The sequence below is a fragment of the Balaenoptera physalus genome (genome assembly GCF_965194825.1).
Source record: "Balaenoptera physalus genome assembly, chromosome: 15".
Taxonomy (NCBI): Eukaryota; Metazoa; Chordata; class Mammalia; order Artiodactyla; family Balaenopteridae; genus Balaenoptera; species Balaenoptera physalus.
Window position 1 is genome coordinate 25632894 of NC_138894.1, and position 23175 is coordinate 25656068.

At 33.4% G+C, this 23175-nt stretch overlaps 1 long non-coding RNA gene across 1 annotated transcript in view; it reads left to right on the plus strand.

The window, feature by feature from the left end:
* LOC309644418 overlaps nucleotides 1–23175 on the plus strand; it is a 76979-nt gene that overhangs the window by 23661 nt on the left and 30143 nt on the right. Inside the window, exon 1 of the long non-coding RNA XR_014254413.1 lies at nucleotides 1–12503. This exon is cut by the window's left edge and continues 23661 nt beyond it. This is a non-coding gene — a long non-coding RNA (uncharacterized lncRNA). The remainder of the gene's footprint in view (nucleotides 12504–23175) is intronic.

A 23175-nucleotide genomic window follows, 5' to 3' on the forward strand; every position in this document is an offset into this window, starting at 1 on the left:
TCTTAAACAGTCCTCATTTCTTTTCATTCTTTTTTCTTTATTTTGTTCCTCAGCAGTGATTTCCCCAATTTTGTCTTCCACTCATTATCCATTCTTCTGACTCATTTATTCTGGTATGGATTCTTTCTACTATATTTTTTATTTTAGTTACTGCATTCTTCAATTCCGTTTGGTTGTTCTTTATATTTTCTAATTTTTGTTAAAAATTTATTGTAACATCTCACCCTGTGCATCCATTCTTTTTTAGAGATCTTTGGTCATCTTTATGATCATTACTCTGAAGTGTTTATCTGATAGATTGCTTATCTCCACTTCACTTAGTTTTTTTTCTCCAGTTCTTTCTTGTTCCTTCATCTGAAACATATTCCTCTGCCATTTAATTTTGTCTAAATTTCTGTGTTTCTTGCTTCTGATATCTTCCCCTTCATGGGTGAGGCTGGTCTAGAGGCTTGTGTAGGCTTTCCTGGTGGAAGGGGTTAGTGCCTACCCACTGCTGGTTGGAGCTGGGTCTTGGTCCTCTGGTGGACAGGGCTGTGTCAAGGGACATGTCTAGAGGTAACTGTGGGCTTAAGAACTCTTTCAGCAGTCTGTCTGCTGATGGGTGGAGCTGTGCTTCTGCCCCATTCATTGTTTGGTCTGATATTTCCCAGCACTGGACCCTACAGGCTCTTAGGTAGGGCCAGGTCTTGGTGCCAAAATGGTGGCCTCCGGGAAAGTTCATGTCAATGACTATTCTCTGGTACCTCTCCTTCCAGTGCCCTTGTCCCCACAGTGAACCACAGCCCCCCAACCTCCCCAGGGGACCCTCCAAGACCAGCACATAAGTCTAGTCCAGGCTCCTATGAAGTCACTGTCTTTGCCCTGCGTCCTGGTATACATGAGGCTTCGTGTGTTCCTATAGAGTTACTCCTTTGTGCTAGGTCCCGGTGCACATGAGACCTTGTGTGTGCCCTCCAAGTGTGGAGTCTCTGTTTCCCCCAGTCATGTGGCACTCCTGCAATCAAGCCCAGCTGCCCTTCAAAGGGAAATGCTCTGGGGTCTCCTCCTCCTGATGCCAGGTCCTTAGTCTGGGGATCCTTGTGTACAGCTCAGAGCTCTCACTACTGTGGGAGAACTTCTGTGATATAATTATCCTCCAGTTTGTGGGTTGCCCACCTGAGTTGTATGGAATTTGATTATATCATGAGTGCAGCCCTCCTATTGTCTTGTGGTTCCTTCTTTATGTTTTTGGATGTAGAATTTCTTTTTTTGGTACACTCCACTCTTTTTTATTGATAGTTGCTCAGCAGCTAGTTGTGATTTTGGTGTGCTCGTGAAAGGAGGTGAAGAGAGATGAGGTGCTCAAGGTCCTCCTACTCTGTCATCTTATCTCTTCTTAAGTCTCTTTGTTTATATTGTATAATTAGAATATTATCCAGGACAATGCAGCACAATATCATGAAAAATAGGAAGAAGGAGTTTAAAAAAAAAAAACCAAAACTTGTGCACACTTACAATGAGAACACTGAACACAAATGGGAAGTTGGAATTTGACCAAAAGAAGTAGGCAGAATAGTTGAGTGAACTGTTTAGGTCCAACTCTGGTTAAATTAGTAACAAGAAAATAGATCATTTGTTGTTATTGTTATGGGAAATGTCATCTGTGGTGGAATATTAGCCAGAATTAGAGTAGCAAGAAGTATATTTAACTCTTCCTTTGGGAAAGATTGAAATAAAATTAACTAACATACATGAAGATTGAGATAGGTGGGAGTTGTGAGAGATTAGCTTAGACAAAAATTTTATTTTTAAAAACTTTTTATTGTAGTATCATTGATTTACCAAAATTTTATACTGAGTCTGTTTGCTTGATATTTCTTAGGTTTTGAAGTCATGATGAATTTCCATTGTCTGCCAATGATGAACTTTGTGAATACATATAGGCTCACTTGATCTATCAGAGATGTACTTGGTCTGTCACTGATAGCTCTGTTGTTTGGAACAAATCCCCAATCCAACAATAACAAAGCAAAAAAATAATAAATAGGGTAAACAAGTCAACAATTAGTTTTGATTCAAAAAACATTCTTTGGTGAAATTGTATTAGGATTGTCATTTTTGAATGAGAAAATTTACTATTGGTCAAATGTGCTTTTCATACCTAGTTTAATATTTCATTTTTTACAGGATGATTGATGATTAGATGGTAAGTTGAATACTTTCATCTGTATTGTGGTTTTTAAAAAGATAAATTATTTACCCAATCAATGAAATGTGTATTAGATTTTCTTATACTGTTAGTTCTTCAACAGGAGTTATAAGTAACATAAGGTAAATGAAAAATATGGTCTTCATCTGCAAGGAGGGGATATGAAGTTGAAAAGATAAAATCGGTACATTATAAATATGTATATCATATATAATATTTACTATATATATAGCATAACATATATGATATAAATCTGTGATTTCAACAAGAATTACTGTTGGTTCAGTTATATTTCATGGAAAATGGAGTGTGATGTGTATTGCAGTAGGAATAGAAGAATTCCTGAGGGTTTCTATCTGAAATATTCAGTAACTTTTGGTTAAACAAAGGGCAAAGAGACCATTCCAACAAAATAAAAACACATGAAGGTAGGGGTAAGAATGATTTAGGGATATTTGGGAAGATGGTTAACTAGTAAACTACTAGACCTTAATAAGTCAACCTGAAGGGTAATGAGAGTGAGCAGAATAGGTCTCATGTCACTAGATATCTTGCCTACATTGTCATTTATAGGATATAGGTATTGATCACTAAAGTGTACGAGAAGAATATTTTTGAAAGAATGTAAAATTGACTCATCTATGTTAAATCACAAAGGTTCCTAAATAAATATAATTCCAGAGTCATTTTCAGAGGCAGTCTTTAAACGGGAAGATACAATGATACAATAATAATATTTAGTGACTGAAAAACACTAAAAATGAAATGACTCTGGTATGTGTCATATTGTTGAAAAAACTATTTCATTGATTTTATTTTTAATTCAGCATCCAAAGTTGTGTGGATGATAAGAGTAATTGCCTATGTTTAAGCACACAGTTTGTTTTACATTTTTTTTATTACTATGGTTACAAAACAATTTGTCTAGTTTGAAAAGATTAGTAGAAGAATGCAGGATGTAACTGAAAAACAGCTTGTCCGTTTATGGTCTATTCCTGGTAAATAGCAGGTTTTGGGGTACGGCAGTATACAAAAATTAAGTTGAACATTTTATTTCATAAATGGAAATACCTAATAGTGCATGTTAAGAGTGTAGTGAGTTCTGGAATGGTGACATATATGGGGGAATGGAAATTACACAATATTGAATGATAATGTTCCTGAAGAAATTCACCTATGTGACTGGATTAGGAATGAAAATTTCCTCATAAAATAGAGAAAGTAAAAAAAGAGAGAGAGAGAGAGGATGGGCGCTAGCCTGGGAAGTTTCCATGGGCCATGCTTGAGGGAAGAGAGTATAAAAAAGAGTGCAAAAAAATATAATGGGCCAAGGGTGCATCACTTTTGCCCACATAACATTGGCAAAGTGTGTTTCTAAATATAAAGATATCAGGGAAATACGACTATATAGCCTTCTGACCAGGAGGAAATGGAAACAGTGTTTGGTAACATAAACCAGTCTTTATCCCCCTTCTTGCAATCCAAGACTAGGTAGGACATTGTCAGAAAATGAGTAACAAATAAAGTATGTCTCATGCTGGTTTGCTTTGGGTAAAATCTGAAAGCTATGTGTCTTAACAGTTACCGCATTAAAAATATCCAGTCTTAATAATGATTCAATATGAAAAACAACCCTTTAATATACAAATATAAGTTAATAACAAACAATCATTTGACATAAATTAACTATACATTTTCAGTGAATATAGTTATATATCAAATCTTCAGAAGTAGTCTTTTGGTACACTTTGACATGAACCTTTTTTTAATTAGGGTATAAATTATTATTAACTTTAAAATCTGTGACAGGAATATGCTTTTTTCAGAATGTTGCATATAAATATAAAATTAAAAGAATGATGTGCTCTCCTGTGAGGAAAACAAATTTAAATATCTAATTGTGTAGTCTAGATAAACCAAGGGTCCATTGTTTACAATGGCTTCATAGTAGGCATTTTTTCACTATGACTCTTTCATCCCAGATTGATTAAATGTGATTTGTTTAAAACCTACAATTTAAATAGTTTGAGCTCATGTACCCCCTTATGAAGAAAAATGGCATTCACTCGGCAGATTTAATTCTTGAAGTGTTGTCTCATATTTACTATCATGTAAATAAAAACAAAGCAAAAATAGATTCAGTGGAAAAATGTGAAACTACAGGCAAAATTGACCTGCAAAAATACATTTTAAAATTCTAAACAAAATATTAGCACACTAAATCCACTATGAATATATATAAAATATATATGAATAAATATATATATATATATATATATATATATATATATATATATATATATACACTTTACTTTTATACAAGCAAACTACCTTGCATATCTGGATTATTCCAAGAATGTAAGGTAGTTTGCCTGTATAAAATAAATCAATGTAATACAGCACATTAATAGATTACAAAACTCCAGGAGGAAAAGCAATTGATCATTTCAGAAGATGCAGAGAATGTGTGTGATAAAATTCAACACTATTCTTGATAAAAAGCTCTTAACAAACAATAAATTGAAAAGAACTTCCTTATCCTGATAAAGGATATCTGAAAAAAATCCCAAAGTAAATAGTACTGTGAGCAATACAGAAATGTGAAAACATTACCTTTAAAGTTAGAAACAAGATAACAATATCCACTATGACCCATTCCATTCATTATTGTAAGGGATGTACCTAAGAGCTTAGTAAGAAACAAAATGAAATGTAATATTTACAAGAATTGGAAAGAAATGAATTATAATGTTTAAGTTAATAAGCTAAAAAGTCAGATAAAAAGATCAGTGTCCAAAGACTAAATATCACTCGTATTTCTATGCCTAGGAAAAAAGTGTTAGAAATGCAGTAAAAAGATAAAATTTCAATCACACAAAAAATAAGGAAAAAAGAAATTCACCAAATAAAAGACTTGCATTCTATTAGAGAAAAAATATATGACTATGTGGAAATTCATAAAGATACATAACTAGAGAAATATAAATTCTTCATGATATAGAAAGTCAGTATTTTAGCTATGTAAAATCTCATCAAAATGATTCATAGATTTAATGTTCTATCATTAAATTCTGGCAGAGGTTTGAATGGAATTTAATAAACTTACTCTAAAATTTATATGGAAGAAGATGGAGCCAATAAAAGTCAAGACACTCGACGAAAATAAGTTGAGTGTGAATTCCAACCATAAATAAATTGGTCAGTGGTACTCAGCAGAAAAACTAGAGAAAACTCATACAAATGTGAAACTTTAAAGATGACAAGTAGTATGAGAAATGAAGGAGAAGAGAAATTACTGTTTGATATAATTATGGTAAGATTTTCATATATATCATATACATTCATATATAATGAATGTAAAAAATAATTCATGCCACACACCATACACAATTACAAATCCAAGCAGATAAAATATTTAAATGTCAAGCTAATTGTTTATGAGAATATGTAGGAAATTGTTACATATTATAAGAATATGTAGAAATTATTTCCTACTATATGCAGGAAATAATTTATTAAATAAGACTCAAAATATGATAACAATGGTGAAAAGATAAACATGTATTTTACTACAATATAATAAATACTTCAAGTTCATTCAAATACTTCTACTTCATTCATTCATTCATCCCACTGAGAGTTGATATCTGCTATACAGATAATCATGAAAGTATTATTTAAAATATGCAAACAGATACTTACATGCATACATGTATATAATCTACAAATAAAAAATAATACAGGCTAAGAGAAATATAGGCAAAATGCAGAAACAGGTTTTTAAGAAAATATAAGCTACCAACATGTGAAATGATGATCAATGTCAGTGAAAATTTACCTGACAATATTGGTAATCAGGTAAATGTAAATTAACCACAAAAATGTTATTTTACACCCATTAAGATGGCAAACATTTGAAAATTTAAATAATTGAATGATATAAAAGCAAAAATCTCTTATTGCTCAAAGTATAAATTGAAATAACTAACTTCAGAAAATATCATATTCTTGTAAAATTAAAGTTTTGGACAAGCTAAACTCTAGCAATTTCTTTCCTAAGTTCTGTTGATTTTCTTTTGAATGCATTCTGTGTGCACCAAGATACATATACAGTATGTTCATAACATTATTGTTTATAATAAACATTGTAAGTAACTCAAATATCAACTGTTTGGAAAAGAGATAAATGGAGTATTTTTAAGTTGCATATGAAAAATTCATAGGTTTATAAAAAAATTAATAATTAATAAAATCAAAATGTAATAGAAAGTTTCAGAAAAATTGAACAAAAAGATAACATTTATAGATACTAATGACAACTTAAAGTAAATTATATAGTTTTTTGATGCATGCATGTGTTCAAGAAATTATAAAGAAAAGCTGGGGGATGATTTTAAAAATCTCAGTATAACTCTGAAATGAAGAAGGAGAGGTGAATGGTATAAGAATAAAAGCACATTAGAGGCTTTAATAATAATGGACATGCTATATTTACTTTCAAAAAGAATGTTCATAAATTTCAATTAGTCATTTTTGTTGTTTAAATTTTATCCTACTTACTTAGATTTATGACGATAGTACAATTTACGTATTGTGAAATTTGTGGAGAGTTCTTTGTGACTTACTACATAGTTAATTTTTGTCGTTGTTATATGTGTATTTTTAAATTTTTTACATAATTTTTAAGGGTTACTTTTCATTTACAGTTATTACAAAATATTAGCTATATTCCAAGTGTTGTACAATACATCCTTGAATCCATCTTACACTCAGTAGCTTGTGCCTCCCACTCCCCCGCCCATATGTCCCTCCCCCCCCGCAACTGGTAACCACTAGTTTGTTCTCAGTCTTTCTCTGCCTGACTTATTTCACTTAGCATAATGCACTCCAAGTCCGTCCATGTTGCTGCAAATGGCAATTTTTTTTTTTTTTTTGCCTGAAGAGTATATATATATATATAACACACCTTCTTTATCCATTCCTCTGTTGATAGACACTTAGTTTGCTTCCATAGCTTGGCCATTGTAAATAATGTTGCTATGAACACTGGGTGCATACCTTTTCAAATTAGTACTTGTGCTTTTTTCAGATATGTACCCAAGAGTGAAATTGCTGGGTCATATGGTATTTCTATTTTTAGTTTTCTGGGAAACCTCCATATTGTTTTCCACAGTGGCTGCACCAATTTGCAATCCCACCAACAGTGTATGAGGGTTCCCTTTTCTCCATTTCTTTGCCAACATTGGTTATTTGTGTTCTTTTTGATGATAGCCATCCTGACAGGTGTGAGGTGATATCTCATTTTGATTTTTATTTGCATTTCACTGATGATAAGTGATATTGAGCATCTTTTCATGTGCTTATTGTCCACTTGCATTTCCTCTTTGGAAAAATGTGTATTCAGTTCTTCTGTCCATTTTTTAATTGGGTTGTTTGTTTTTTAGATGTTGAGTTGTATGAGCTGTTTACATATATTGGATTTTAGTCCCATATTGGTCATATCATTTACAAATATTTTCTCCCGTTCAGTAGGTTGTCTTTTCATTTTTTCAAAGGTTTCCTCTGTTATGCAAAAGCCTTTAAGTTTCATTAGGTCCTATTTGTTTATTTTAGCTTTTATTTACTTTACTTTAGGAGACAGACCCACAAAACTATTGCTGCCATTTATGTCAAAGAGTGTTCTGTCTGTGTTTTCCGCTAGGAGTTTTGTAGTATGTGGTCTTATATTAAGACCTTTAATCCATTTTATTTTTGTATATGGTGTTAGAGAATGTCCAATTTCATTATTTTACATGTAGCTGTCCAGTTTTCCCAGCATCACTTGTATATTTAAAAATATATATTCAGTGAGGAGTACAGACTGTTGGAAAAGGGTTGTAAACCCAGACTATTCTCTGTATATTTTTTGTCTAATTAATTTGAATAGTTTAAAGGATTTGTTTTGTTTCTGTTGTTTTTGAATCCTTTAACTTCATTTTGAGTCTCTCAATATCCATTCATTTACATGAATGTAAATGAATGATTCATTTACATCAATCTTTTATATATGTATATGAAAGGACCAAGGCCCTGCTGCCACAACGATTCTTCCCAGAGGAAGCCCCATGTTGTGAGATCTTGGGAGTTCTATAGGGCCCAGCAGCATATAACAATATATGCTTTATTTTTTAGAGCAGTTTTAGGTTCATAGCAAAATTGAGCAGACAGTACAGAATATCTTCTCCCCCACATTTGTTACAATCAGTGAACCCACATGGAAAAATCATAATCACCCAGAGTCCATAGTTACCTTTGGATTCACTCTTGGTGTTGTATATTCTATGTCTGAACAAATGTACAATGATATTTATCCACTATTATAGTATCACACAAAATTGTTTCACTGCCCTAAAAATCCTATGTTCTTTACCTATTCTGTCTTCCCTTTCTCATAACACCTAGCAACTGCTGATCATTTTATTGTCTCAATAGTTATGCCTTTTCCAGAATATTATATAATTGGAATCATATACTAGGTAGCCTTTGCAGATCTGTCATGTCTTTTCACAGTTTGATAGCTCATTTATCTTTAGCAATTAATAATATTCTATTATCTGGGTGTACTCAACTTTTTTATCCATTCCCCTACTGAAGGACATTTTTGTTTTTTCCATGTTTTGGTAATAACAAATAAAGCTGCTATAAACATCCTGTGCAGGCTTAAGTTTTCAGCTCTTTTGGGGAAATTCCAGTGAGTGGATTTGAAGGATTTTATGGTAAGAGTTTTGTAAGAAACTGTCAAATTATCTTCCAAGTTGGTTTAACCATTTTGAATTCCCACCAGCAATGAATGAGAGTTCCTATTGCTCCACTTCCTTGGCAGCTTTTTTGGTGTCGTCTGTGTTTTTGATTTGGCCATTCTAAATAGTTTTGTAGTGGTATCTCATTTTTTTAATTTGCAGTTTCCTATTGACATGATACTGAACATCTTTTCATATGTTTACTTACCATCTGTTTTCTTCTTTGGTGAGGTGTCTGCTCAGGTGTTTTGCTCATTTTGTAATTAGGTTGTGTGTTTTCTTATTGTTGAGCTTTAAGAATTCTTTGTACATTTTGGATAATAGTCCTTTATCAGATATGTCTTTTCGCCTTGTCTTCTCATTCTCTTGACAGTGTCTTTTGCAAAAAAATTTTTTTTTTAATTTTAATGAGGTTCAGTTTATGAATTATTTATTTCATTGTTCATACCTTTTGTGCTGTATCTAAAAGTCGTCAACATACTCAAGGGCATCTAGATTTTCTCCTATGTTGCCATCTAGGGTTTTTATAGCTTTGTGTTTTACATTTAGATCTATGATCCATTTTGAGTTAATTTTTGTGATGGGTGTAAAGTTTCTCTTCTAGATTCACTTTTTACACATGTGGATGCCTAGTTTTTCCAGTACCATTTTTTTGATCCTTATATATGGAAACCTAATTTTTAGGTTAAAACAGGTTCATGGCTATTACATTCTCTTGGTTCAAAGTAAGACCTTTTCAGTATTAAATTATCCAAAGTTCCAAGATTTATTTGAAAGTAGTTTTAGAGAAGTAAACAAAGTCAAAAGATGGGTGGATAATCCATTAAAAGTGAAAAAAAAAAAATTTCCAGAGATGGAGCAGAATATACATACTTGTAGATGAAAGCAGGGGAAAAGGACAATTTTCTTGATATATAGTGGAAAATATATAATGAAAAATATAATTAGAAAGTTTATAAATACAGAGAAATGACTGTCAGCAAAAAAAAAAAATGCAGATTTTTTTTAGATAACATTGGCAAAACAGAATTGAAGAAGACAACTTCTTGAGGTTCATGTTTTATAGAAAAGTCATTTTGAATTTTAAATTCTACAAATGGCCAAAATGTACAAGTGTGAAAAAAATGAAATTGTCTTCAGTGATGTAAAAACTGAGGAGTTTTAGGGCTTCCCTGGCAGTCCAGTGGTAAAGACTCCGTGCTCCCACTGCAGGGGGCGCTGGTTCTATCCCTGGTCATCAGGGAACTAAGATTCCACAAGCTGCATGGTGCGGCCAAGAAATTAAAAAAAGAAAAAAAAAAAAAGACTGAGGAGTTTTAGCACTTGAAAAGTACATCTGAAACAAAAACAAAGTCACTCAGCTAAATGAAAAAAAATGAACAAAGTTGTTTGTGGAAAACAAAGAATAGTCATAAGCAAATAATTCAATAATACTTATAGGCAAACCTAAATTAAGTCAGTTTTCATATTAAAAGATGTAGATACTCAGATAGTTTGGCAGAGGAAGCTCTAGGGTATTTGCAAGAGAAACACTTAAATGTGTTTCAAAAATGATTCAAAATAAAAATGTGGAAAAAGAAACACCAGAAAGAAATACTTATTACTAAAAAAGTAGTTATATCAGTTTTAATTTTTAGTAATATAAAAAAAGCAAAGGTAAATATATTGGAAAAGTCATGTTTTATTTCTTAGTTTGGGTGGTAGACTAAGATATATATTTGGATATATATTTTACATTCATACTAATGAATAACTTGTATGTGTCAAATATTTCATAATTTAGAAATGCAAATCAAAATGCAATCAAATCTCACTGTAAGGTAAAACATTTTAAAAATTAAACGTTTTCATGTACATAATTCCTGAGTATTAGTTATTTGTGTATATATGTTTGTGTGTGCTTTGTCTTAGAATCAAAGTATGCACATAATTTTGCCCTATGGACTTTAGACATATTCAATATATTCTATATTGAGAATTCTTTATGGATTTAAATGACTTAAATATAATTATAAATAAAAAGTAACTTTCTTTTATTGGTGAAAACCATAACTAATATAATTACCCTGCTTTACTGAGGCCATTACATCATTTTTAATGTTTTACACTGACTTTTTTCTGTTAAAATAACCATTTTAATCTCTAACCATAATAACCATTTAATACATTGGAAATGATGTTAACTTTTTAATTAAATTTTTAAAAGTTCTTAGTGAATAAAATAAGATATTAAATTTAAAAACAGAAAAAAATTACCCATAGATACATGACTAAATAAATTTAAACCTTGGTTTAGAGACTTCCTAGAAGTGCATCTTTAAAAATATTCTCAAAACTGCAATCGTACTTCACACAATTTTTAAAATAATGTTTTAAATAACCAAGAAATAGTTAACTCTGTTTTCCTTTCTCATTTCTCACTACTTATACCTGAAGTGGAGCAGTCTTGGAGGAGGTCATTGAGAGGACACAACTACTGGTTGACCCTTGACCTGGACCCAGGCAATCGGAGACTCCTCAATTCCTCCCCTTTCCTCAGAATGTGTTTCACTTGCTTTCTGCCCTGGAGAATCTGCATCAAGGACACAGCCTTGAGATAATAATGTGTTTGTTGTTCAGACCATCTGGACAGTACATTAACGTGAAGCCTCTCATGGCTGCTCAAAACAATCTTCATAAGTTCCCATGCTTATTAAACCTGCCACCTACAAAGCTGGAGTGCTCTGTCTCTTTCTATGGTCTTGCCGTACTTTCTGTGTATGGGAACTAGTTTATGGACCAACAAGTGGACTTGGCTGAAGTACATTCTCCAACAATTCTACCTGTGAAGATGTCTGAGTGTAAATTTTTTGCATTCTTTTACTTCTAGGAGTCTGTTTACTTACCACTTCCATGATAGGTAATTTGGCCAGATACATAATTGTAAGTTTGGAGTGATTTATTTTCCCTTCATCATTTTGGAAATGTCCCCAGATTCGTTATTATGGAGGCTCAATTCTTTTTCAATTATCTTATCCAAATTATCTAGGCAGAGGTATCTTTTTACAAATTTTGACATCATTGTGTTGAACAATTTTAATGTATATGCAAAGGTATTCCTTCTATTCAAGGGCATGTTTCTTTATAGATCTTAGTTTTATTTGTTTTGCTATTAATGCTCTATTCTGGTTCTGAATTTAGGACTTTCATCTATGTTTTCATTTTGCCTTCTGTAACATTCATTTCTTAATTAACAAGAAGTTATTTTTTCCTTTGTGTTGATTTTTATATATTTTTATTCTAATTCAATTATCCTTATTTATTCCTTCTGATTATCAGTCAAAGACTGAGGACTTTACATCATGATATTTCCATACAAACTATTTTTCCCTGTAACATTTCTATTTGAATTAATCTTTGTTTTCTTCTTTCTTCATTGTAAGATGGTGAACTAGGAGGACACATAGTTCACGTCTCCACACAACTATGACCCCTACCAGGCACTGGAGGGGGACCACAGCCACATAAGGGGACAGGAGGAACCCCCGAGTGACCAGGTAGGATGCGGGAGGGAGTGAGGGGGGAGGAGAAGTGGAGGTGAGATGGGACTGGTGCTCCTGAGGGACGGCTGGGGGAGGGGAGGGGTACCCTCACCCAGAGGGGGAACAAGGAAGGCCATTCGGAGGGTGGAGGATGGACCATGGCCAGTGTTTCCCCTGCCCACTTGGGCCCTGTGGAGCCTACTGAGGTCCTGGGCCTGATCCTCAGACCACCAAGGCACTCTCCAGCCTCATGGGTCCAGAGGGAGTGGGAGGGAGGGAGGGGGGAGGAAAAGTAAAGACCCGATGGACAGGGTCAGTGCTCCTGAGGGATGGCTGCGAGAGGGGAGGGGTTCCCACACCCAGTGGGGCCCACCCATGGTTAATGGATCAACAGGGACAGGGGAGACCCTCAGGAGAGCAGAGGAATGGGAGGGATCACAGCCAGTGCTTCCCCTGCCCACTGGTCACTGGGAAACCTGTTGAGTTCCTGGGCCTAATCCTCCACCCTCAGAGACTCCCTCTGGCTGTGCTGAGACTAAGACCTGTCCCCCCACCCCCCAACCAGGGCTTTACCTAAACACGCCACAATCAGGAACCCCCTCCAACCATGCTGGGCATAAGCTTTGCCCACCCATCCACACCCAGGACATTATCTCCAAACTCCTGAACTCTGCACACACTCCAAGGCACTCAGAGGCCACCATCAGGCTGTGCTGTCTTTCCCCACTGCACAGATCCTAAGCCTAGGCCCTGTCCCCACCCTACTCCATCCCTACCTAATCTCTGCCACCCACAACCAAGGCAGTTTCCAGCCTTTTTTTTTTTTTTTTTTAGGTTGTGGTTTTGTTTTACCTTGTTGTTGATTCATTTATATTTTTATTTTTTCTAATAGACTTTTTTGTCTAATTTTTTTTATTTTTCTAGTTTTATTTTATTCCTTAAACTTTGTTATTGTTCTGCTCCTTTTGGCTTGTTCTTTTCTTTTTTTTCTGTTGTGGTTCTGTTTTACCTTGTTGTAGTTGTTTCTCTTATATTTTTATTTCTCCTAATATATTTTTTTATTTTTCTAATTTTATTTTATTTTTTATTCTTTCTTATTGTACTGCTCCTTTTTTCCCCTCTCTTTTCTTTTGCTGAGCAGCATGGCATGCAGGATCTTGGTTCCCAGGCCAGGGGTCAGGCCTGAGCTCCTGTGGTGGGAGTACTGAGTCCAAACCACTGGACTAACAGAGAAACTCAGACTACAGGGAATATTAATCAGAGTGAGGTCTCCTGGAGGTCCTCATCTCAGCACCAAGACCTAGTTTTACGGAACTGCCTGCAAACTCCAGTGCTAGATGCCTCAGGCCAAATAACGAGTAAAACTGGAATACAGCCCCACCCATCAAAAAAAATGAGATGACAAAAAAACAGATGAAGAAGCAAGGTAAAAGCCTACAAGGTCAAATAAATGAAGAGGAAATAAGCAAACTACCTGAAAAAGAATTTGGTTATGATAATAAAGATGATTCAAAATTTCAGAAATAGAATAGAGAAAATACAAAAAGTGTTTAACAAGGACCTAGAAAACTAAAGAGCAAACAAACAGTGATGAACAACATAATAACTGAAATTAAAAATACTCTAGAATCAATCAGTAACAGAATAACTGAGGCAGAAGAACAGATAAGTGAGCTGGAAGACAGAATGCTGGAAAAAACTGTCACAGTGCAGAATAAAGAAAAAAGAATGAAAAGAAATGAGGACAGTCTCAGAGACCTCTGTGACAATATTAAATATACCAACATTCGAATTATAGGGGTCCCAGAAGAAGAGAAAGAGAAAGGGTCTGAGAAAATATTTGAAGAGATTATAGTCAAAAACTTCCCTGGCATGGGAAAGGGAATAATCAATCAAATTCAGAAAGTGCAGAGAGTCCCATAGAGGATAAACCCAAGGAAAAACACGCTGACATTAACATTAACATTAATATGCTGAGACACATATTAATCAAACTATCAAAAATTCAATACAAAGAAAAAATTATTAAAAACAGCAAGGGAAAAGCAACAAATAATATACAAGGGAATCCCCATAAGGTTATCAGGTGATATTTCAGCAGAAACTCTGCAGGCCAGAAGGGAGTGGTACAATATATTTAAAATGATGAAAGGGAAAAACCCATAACCAAGATTACTCTACCCAGCAAGGATCTTATTCAGGTTTGATGGAGAAACCAAAAGTTTTACACACAAAGAAAAGCTAACAGAATTCAGCACCACCAAACCAGCTTTACGACAAATGCTACAGGAACTTCTCTAGGAAGGAAACACAAGAGAAGAAAAAGACCCACAAAAACAAACCCAAATCAATTAAGAAAATGGTAATAGGAACATATATATTAATAATCATCTGGAATGTAAATGGATTAAATGCTCCAACTAAAAGATACAGACTGGCTGAATGGATACAAAAGCAAGACCCATATATATATTGTCTACAAGAGACCCACTTCAGACCTAGGGACACATACAGACTGAAAGTGAGGGAATGGAAAAAGATATTCCATACAAATGGAAATCAAAAGAAAGCTGGAGTAGCAATGCTCATTTCAGAAAAAAATAGACTTTAAAGTAAAGACTATTACAACAGATAAGGAAGGACACTATATAATGATCATGGGATCAATCCAAGAAGAAGATATAACCATTGTAAATATCTATGCACCCAACATAGGAGCACCTCAATACATAAGGCAAATGCTAACAGCCATAATAGGAGAAATCAACAGTAACACAATAGTGGGGTACTTTAACACCCTACTTACACCAATGGACAGATCATCCCAACAGAAAATAAATAAGGAAACACAAGCTTTAAATGACACATTAGATCACATGGATTTAATTCATATTTATAGGACATTCCATTCAAAAACAACAGAATAAACTTTCTTCTCCAGTGCACACGGAACATTCTCCAGGATAGGTCACATCTTGGGTCACAAATCAAGCCTCAGTAAATTTAAAACAATTGAAATCATATCAAGCATTTTTTCTGAGCACAAAACTATGAGACTAGATATCAATTACAGGAAAAAATTGTAAAAAATACAACTACTTGGAGGCTAAACAATACGCTACCTGACAACCAAGAGATCACTGAAGAAATCAAAGAGGCAATCAAGGAATAACTAGAAACAAATGACAATGAAAGCACAATGACCAAAACCTATGGGATGAAGCAAAAACAGTTCTAAGAGGGAAGTTTATAGCAATTGAAGCTCACGTCAAGAAACAAGAAAAATATCAAATAAAAAATCTAACTTTACACCTAAAGCAAGTAGAAAAAGAAGAACAAAGGGAACCTAAAGTTAGTAGAAGGAAAGAAATCATAAAAATCACAGCAGAAATAAATGAAAAGAAATGAAGAAAAAAATAGCAAAGATCAATAAAAGTTGGTTCTTTGAACAGATAAACAAAATTGATAAACCTTTAACCAGACTCATCAAGAAAAAAGGGAAAGGACTCAAATCAACATAATTAGAAATGAAAAAGGAGGACTTAACTGACACCACAGAAGTACAAAGGATGATAAGAGACTACTACAAGCAACCATATGCCAATAAAAGGGACAGACTGGAAGTAATGGACAAATTCTTGGAAAGGTACAACTTTCCAAGGCTGAACCAGGAAGAAATAGAAAATATGAACAAACCAATCACAAGTAATGATATTGAAACTCTAATTTAAAATCTTCCAACAAACAAAAGTCCAGGACCGGATGGCTTCACAGGTGAATTCTACCAAACATTTAGAGAATGGGTAACACCTATCCTCCTCAAACACTTCCAAAATATATCAGAGTGAGAAAGACTCCCAAACTTGTTCTATGAGTGCACCATCACCCTGATACCAAAATTAGAGACCAATATCATTGTTGAACATAGATGCAAAAATTCTCAACAAAATACTAGCAAACAGAATACAACAACACATTAAAAAGATCTTACAGGATGACCAAGTGGGATTTACCCCAGGGATGCAAGGATTCTTCAATATATGCAAATCAATCAATGTGATACCATATTAACAAATTAAAGAATAAAAACCATATGATCATCTCAATAGATGCAGAAAAGCTTTTGACAAAATTCTACACCCATGTATGATAAAATCTCTTCAGAAAGTGGGCATAGAGGGAATCTACCTCAACATAATAAAGGTCATATATGTCAAACACACAGCAAAACCTCGTTCTCAATGGTGAAAAACTGAAAGCATTTCCTCTAAGATCAGGAACAAGAAAACAATGTCCACTCTCACCACTATTATTCAACATGGTATTGGAAGTCCTAGCCATGGCCATCAGAGAAGAAAAGGAAATAAAAAGAATCCAAATGGGAAAAGAAGAAGTAAAACTGTCACTGTTTGCAGATGACATGATACTATACATAGAAAATCCTAAAGATGCTACCAGAAAACCACTAGAACTAATCAATGAATTTGGTAAGGTTGCAGGATACAAAATTAATGCACAGAAATCTCTTGCATTTCTATATGCTAACAACAAAAGATCAGAAAGAGAAATTAAGGAAACAATCCCATTTATCTTTGCAACAAAAAGAATAAAATACCTAGGAATAAATCTACCTAAGGAGGCAAAAGACCTGTACTCAGAAAACTCTAAAACACTGATGAAAGAAATCAAAGCTGACACAAACAGATGGAGAGATATACCATGCTCCTGGATTGGAAGAATCAATATTGTCAAAATGAGTATATCACCCAAGTTAATCTACAGGTTCAATGCAATCCCTATCAAATTACCAATGGCATTTTTCACAGAACTTGGACAAAAACTTTTACAATTTCTATGGAAACTTGAGAAAGAAAACTGGAGCTGGAGGCATTAGGCTACCCGAATTCAGACTATACTACAAAGCTACAGTAATCAAGATAGTATGGTACTGGCACAAAACAGAAATATAGATCACTGGTACAGGATAGAAAGCCCAGAGGTAAACCCACACACCTCTGGTCACCTAATCTATGACAAAGGAGGCAAGAAGATACAATGGAGGAAAGACAGCCTCTTCAATAAGTGGTGCTGGGAAAGCTGGGCAACTACATGTTAAAGAGTGAAATTAGAACACTACCTAACACCATACACAAAAATAAACTCATAATCGATTAAAGACCTAAATATAAGACTGGACACTATAAAACTCTTAGATGAAAACATAGGAAAAACACTCTTTGACATAAATCACAGCAAGTTCTTTTATGACCCACCTCCTAACGTAATGAAAAAGAAACAAATGGGACTTAATGAAACTTAAAAGCTTTTACAAAGCAAAGGAAAGCATAAACAAGATGAAAAGGCAGCACACAGAATGAGAGAAAATATTTTCAAATGAAGCAGAAGGTACCACACCTTGTGAAGCAATTATACTCCAAAAAAAATAATAAAATGAATAAATAAAAAGAGAAAATAAAATTACAGCTAAAAAATTCTAAAAACTTACCATTGATAAAATACATATTAATTCTTTTCTATGTGAAGATTAGAAAATAAGTTATTTTTGCTTTCTCAACTTTTTTATACATTGTCTCTTAATGTATCTGTTTCATTAATTATATAATCATATTAATACACATTAATATACATTTAACATACATTTACAAAATCAAATAAATTACATTGAAGAATCATTTTTAAGCATTATTTTCATTATTAGTATTTCCTTTGAAATAATATTTTCAAAATAGATTGAGACTTACTTTGCCTACTTATGGATTCAATATTCATTATCAAAGCTTTCATATAACCATCTCTTACTTCTTACATTTTTGTTTGGATTTATCCATTTTTTAGTACTTATTTTTTTCAGAAAGGATACATAATTACCATATCTTTCAATTCTTTGAATGCCTCAGTATTATTTGGCTTAACTACATACATACGAACTTTAAAGGTAGTAAAATTATAGAATTGTGATATTTCTCTCTCAAAGCTGTGTAGCCATTTCCCCAGTAGTTTTGGCTAGTCAGTCTTTAATGGAAGAACACTAGCTCATGCCTTGTCTTTTCTATAGAAATGTCCCCGTTAATATTTTTCTCTTGTCAGGTTGCTTGTCAGCTTTTAAGTTTAACATTCTGAAATAGATATAGATGCAAATATGTAGATATATATCCATTTTACAATATAAGTAGGCTTTCAACATGGTGTGTTCTTCTAATCACCTTAATGTGCCTATTTCCCTCCCTGGGAACTAATCTGTGTACCTGGCAGTTTACCAAATTCTAAGAGTCATGCTTTAGTGCACTGTAAGAGAAAAATCTTTAAATTTAAATAACTAAATATTTCTAAACAATGTAATTTTATTTGATATTTAGTAACTTTTTAAAACAATAGGATAGAGTAAGATATATGGTTTTAAAGATTATGTTTTTTAAATGTCTTCTTATTGGTATGGTGGCCCTTTATACAACTGCCATATGTAGTCCCCATAAAACAATAGTGCTTAAGAAATTCTTATAATTTGTATTTATAGTTACATCTGAGCATATAAAGTCTGACTCCTTTCTTATGTTTTTAACTAAAAATTTGTATTATTTTCATCCTTACAAGCAATTTAATGGAATATTTATAATATGTGTTAGAAATGAGGCAGTGTTTAGCATTACTTTTATTAGATTTATGGTACTTGATGATCAAATGAACTAAATCTGTGAAGAGAGAGCTGACAGTAATAATGAAGAAACTGAATCTGAAATTGCACCCCTCCTCGGAGGGTACTCAACCCAGCCACACCTCAGATCAGGACTTGAATCCACAATCCCTGACTTAGGAGGGGACTCAAACCCACTATCTTTTAATTAAAACCACTTACCTGGTGTCAGGACTTAGTGAAGCTCAGGTTCTTTCCTTTCAACACAGAAAGAATTCCGCTTAAGGCAAAGTGATTGATAGGCAAAGAGTGAGTTTATTATCATAGGATGCTTGTGAGAGATACAACCTGGCAGGCAAGGGAGCACAGCCCCAAGAACAAAGGGGGCTACATTTTTTTTTTTTTTAAACATCTCAATGGCTATGATTTTAAACTTTTTTTTGGGGGGGGTTACTTATTTATTTATTTATCTATTTATTTATTTATGGCTGTGTTTGGTCTTCATTTCTGTGCGAGGGCTTTCTCTAGTTGCGGCAAGTGGGGGCCACTCTTCATCACGGTGCGCGGGCCTCTCATTGTCGCGGCCTCTCTTGTTGTGGAGCACAGGCTCCAGACGCACAGGCTCAGCAATTGTGGCTCACGGGCCCAGTTGCTCCGCGGCATGTGGGATCTTCCCAGACCAGGGCTCGAACCCGTGTCCCCTACATTGGCAGGGAGATTCTCAACCACTGCGCCACCAGGGAAGCCTGGGGGCTACATTTTTATAATCAAAGAAAAAGTGTGGAGGGAAGAAGACCATCTTCTTCCTCATTTTTGGGTAGAAGTCATTATCATTATCATTATCATTATCATTATCATTATCATCATTATCATTATCATTATGTCCTCCTTTGACCCTATATGGTCTAACCGGGACTGTCACTGCACTATTTAAGTCACATATATATTAGCAAAAGCGTGGTGACATATACTAAAATATGGTGTTTCATCTCAGGTTTCAGTATAATGTCCCATTTTCCTTAGTTTTTCTCCCCTTTCACGTATATTCCTGTCTTGGCTACATACAGAAATGCTCCTCTTCAAGGACCATTAATTCCCTGACTTCATGTAACAAGATTCAGACCCCATATCTATTGTTTTGTGTTTTAACTATCAGGACTTGTGGCTTGAGTGTGCCTGGCACTTGAATGTACCTGGTCTGCCTTCAAGGTAGAGTAGATTGTTGCAAGATTACTGGATTATTTTCTTGAATGACCATTAGTTTACAACAGTCTCGCAACTCCCATAAAATTCCCTTTTTGTCTTTAATTCCCTAGTGGCATGTTTAACTATTTAATTATCCTACTCTATCAAACCCATGCTAGAATTGCTAGCTATTTTATTTGAATACAGAATGGGAAAATATTTACCTCAACTGGAAATTTTAGAGTTTACATCACTATGAATATAGCATACCTATTTTCTTTTACAAAATTCAGACTTAAAAAATATTTTATTGTTTTAGATCCTGTATTTAAAATAATAAATTGTATATACTTTAATTACTGATCAACAGCATTCCCTGTCTCCTTGATAAATCACTTCAGTACAAAAATCCAGGGCTTTTTCTGATTCAGAGTTTTACATTTAAAGCACAGTGATTGAAATTTTGTTTTAAAAACCCTTACTTTTATTTTCAGTGCCACTGTCAATCTTTCAACAGTTCACTTGACCTGTCTTTTCAATGGGTAATAGTGGTGGAAGTAATGACTTTTCTTCTATGATAATGATCAAAAGACAACAAATAATTTTTGTAATGACAGTCTGCACTTAGTAAAGAAATGTTCTATAAAAGAGAGATTTATTATCATTATTCTATAATTTTCTTTGTGTCAGGCAGTTTAATCATGAGACCTTACTTTTTTTTTCTGGTACATTCTGAGAACTGCTGAATGACATTAAATACGTTTCTTAAACTCCCTATTTGTCAGACTGTGATGGGATCAAGGTATATTTCATGATAAAAAAATTTTTTTTTCAGAGAATTACATATTTTTATAATGGCTCTTTTCCCTTGTTCTCATTTCATTAATTTTTCCTGGTAATTGATGAGCCTCCATTTTTCACTTAGATGAGAACTAGCTATGATTTCTTCAATTACTTTTCCTATATTTTCTCCTTCTGGACTTCTTACATTAAGTGTATTGATTATCTTGCATTTCCCCATAATACTCAATTTAATCTATTTTCTTATATTTCTGGAAGACTTCTCAATCCTTAAGTCATTTTTTTTTTTTTCAGTAACTACTCTACTTAATAAGCTACTCATTGCATGAAAGAGTTTAGTAGCCATTTTTTTAATCAAAGAAAACGTTGTGATCACAAATTTTTCCCATACCACAAATTATTGAATTGATTGTTGTTAATAATTTCTGTGTACTATCAAGGATTTACTTGAATTAAATATTCTAAATTATGTTTTTCTCTTTTCTTGATTGTAACTGTGAATGGCTTTACATTTCTAATGCTATTGCCTTCTTATGAACTTCTGATTCATTAAATATTTTTCTATGATTAATGCACTTGCAAATAAAAGCTTATATTTATAGGCAAATGACATGAGTTTGAGTAGAATGTAGAGGTCACAATTCAAATGTTTAGTTCATACAGATATTTGCCCTAAATAATAATGAAATGTCCTTATATAATATCAGTTTCCTTCTTTTCTTTCTTTTTGATCAGTATTTTTGGCTCTAAAAGATATCTTTTGGCAAAATCTTATTTGAAGTGATACAAAGTTGAAGGATACACACACACATACACACACACAAACATACATATATTTATATAAACTCTACTTATGGATAGGAAAAAGAGTAGGATGAAGTAAGTTAAATCTAACATCATTAAAATACTCTAATCCCTTCTAATGATAAGAGCATTAAATATAAAATATTCCATTTCAAAAATACTTTCAGAGATGGTGTAAATGGTGAGAGAATGTACATATCATATACATTATAGTTTTCCACTTTATTAAATTGATTATATTATCATAAAGAAACAGTATAATATTAAATTAAAATGTAAAATGCAAATTAATTGCAGATATAAATTGATCTCAAATTTGGGTTGTAAATAATTTTATATCTAAATTTCAGTTCTTTGATGTGCTTTTGTATTATTTCAGGAAAATAATAAATTAAAATATATAGATGTTCAAATTTAAATCCTTATCTAATATATCTCAATGTCATAAATTCTAAAATCCCTCAACCTCCTTCCATTCCTCCTTCCTTTGTCCCTCCTTTCCTTATTCCTTTATTGGTAATTTTGGCTATAAAAGTAAATTGTTGGCAAAATTTTGTCATAACTGATATGTGAATGAAGGATGAAGGATATACTATGTATATATGTATATATATATGTTGATTATCCAACTTGGAATGAATATTTGTATTATTTTTGCAAAATGATTAATGGGATTAACTGCAGGATGTTGTTCCTTAACATTTTTCATAGTATACAATATATGTACTGCTTACTATTTTATACAGTGAATTTAGCTTTTAAATGTCTATCTCCATTCAAGAAAGATCTTAAGTTATTATTAAATTATACTTTAATAATTGTGATAAAGAAAATTACATGGTGTTAAGAAATTATGTTAATATAATGGGCTTTAGGAATTCACAGACAATTTAGCTGAGGCCTGAAAGATGAATGGAATTAGATAGGCAAGTCTCTTGAGAGGAGTATGGGGTTGTTGTGTAAGAGATGAATTCTAGGAGTGAGAATAGCATGTGTAATGGCCCTGTAGCATAAGGGAACATAGTAAGTTCAAGTGTTACAAGAAATAAATATGACTATAGTGATTATCATGAAGGTGAGCAAGGAGTGACTCAAGGCTCCTAAAATAGTATAATAGATTTACAATGTTGTGTTACTTTCTGATGTACAGTAAAGTGAATCAGTTATACATATACATATATCTACTCTTTTTAGGCTTCTTTCCCCATATAGGTCATTACAGAGCATTGAATAGAGTTCCCTGTG